This window comes from Galeopterus variegatus, unplaced genomic scaffold, assembly GCF_000696425.1.
Source record: "Galeopterus variegatus unplaced genomic scaffold, G_variegatus-3.0.2 Scaffold4877, whole genome shotgun sequence".
Classification (NCBI taxonomy): Eukaryota; Metazoa; Chordata; class Mammalia; order Dermoptera; family Cynocephalidae; genus Galeopterus; species Galeopterus variegatus.
Window position 1 is genome coordinate 123,283 of NW_007730988.1, and position 1,674 is coordinate 124,956.

General features: G+C 32.1%; 1 protein-coding gene across 1 annotated transcript in view; it reads right to left on the reverse strand.

The window, feature by feature from the left end:
- The window catches only part of ADAM23 (ADAM metallopeptidase domain 23), a 92,135-nt gene that overhangs the window by 62,433 nt on the left and 28,028 nt on the right, over positions 1–1,674 (reverse strand). The window lies entirely within an intron of this gene.

The window sequence follows — 1,674 nt, forward strand, 5'->3', positions numbered from 1 at the left end:
TGCTCTATGATAATGTTAGGGGACCTGAACACACCTCTCAACATTAGAAAGATCATCTAGGCAACAAATCAACAGAGTAACGATTACTCTTTCAGAGGGAGAGAAGAAATCTGGAGTTATCAGTGGTGGGAGGAGGAAAGGAGAGAGGGATAGGGAGAGATTGAACAAGGAGCTTAAGAATAAGTACAACTTTTAACAATACACATACTAGTAATATTGATTTGATCAACACATGTCAACATCGAACCCCCAAAATATGTGTAATCAATTATGATTCAATAAAAAACAAAATAAAATAAAATAGTAAAAGAAAATCTACATAAAACTCATTTAAAAGAATAGTATAAATTATAATTACCTCTTGTTATATCTGAAACAGGTATCAATGTAGTCAAATAGAAACATTAACTCACTGGAGTGGAATTCTAATAACAATGTACCAATTCCTAACCACACAACTTCTCAAAGGAACAAACATTGCCAATTATTATATTCTAAATTCTTCCAAATTTTAATTATTACTAGATAATCCTTTAAGAAAAAGAACTAAGTATTTTAGCCCCCTTTTGGACTTCTCTTTCTTTTTCATAGTTGGAAAATTAACAATAGTGTCTCTTTTTTCCTCATGTACATAGTCATTGGTCAGTTTATATTTGATAGAGGTGGACTGTAGTGAAAGAGCAGCAGCCTACATAAAACTTATTACCAACCACGTCTTCAAGAATAAGCAAAAAGAGATCTCTAAGTACAAAAAATAACTGTATCCACAATCATGTTAATACTAATACAGGCTCATGGAAAAGAGAATGATTTAAACTGGAAGTATGTTTTTGAGGGCTAGTAGTATAATTTTTTCACACACAAAAATACATTCAGCAAAACTTTATCTAAAATGTACAATTTCCACTATAATTACTCATTAAGTTATCTAGTAAATTACATGTAATCTATAAGCTGTGGAATTAATTCTTGGTTACACAGCATTCACCATGTAATTATTAACAGTCCCCATCATTACAGCTTTCTAACCTATTATGACAAAGACTAGGAACATAATTTCAGTTACAAAGCCCCTATACATTTATCAATATGTATAACGTATATGACAGTAATTGATTATACAATTACGTGATTTTTATTTAGTAACTGTCATATCACTAATGGTCAAATGGATTTATTCCATTCTGGGAAACACATCCAACTTCAAAATTTGGTATAACAGAGTTTTCGATTTGAAAGAAATACAAATAAGCATGATTAGCCAACATTTCAAATTCTGACTTCTTCCCCTACTTTTTTTGTTTTAACAGAAACATTTTAAATAATGTTATATAAGACATATGGGGGGAGGTCTGTTCTATAAACAGAAAGAAAATGAACTGCAATTTTCATAAGAAAATTGAGCTTGAAAACAGAGATAAAAGAATATATTCTATAGATGACAGCAGAGTTCACAGACACCACAATCAGGCTGAATCACTAAGAGGGAGAGATGAATAAAAAGCAGTCTGTTGCTTAGGCTCAAATCATAGGCTTTCTTGGTTTGTTGTTTTTGTTTTAAAGCAGAAGTTCCCCAAATCTGAACTTTTAGGCACACTCAGCGTGGTGATGGGCACACAGATTAACTAATTGGGTATAACACCCCACCCATGCTCAAGGCCACACTCACATTCA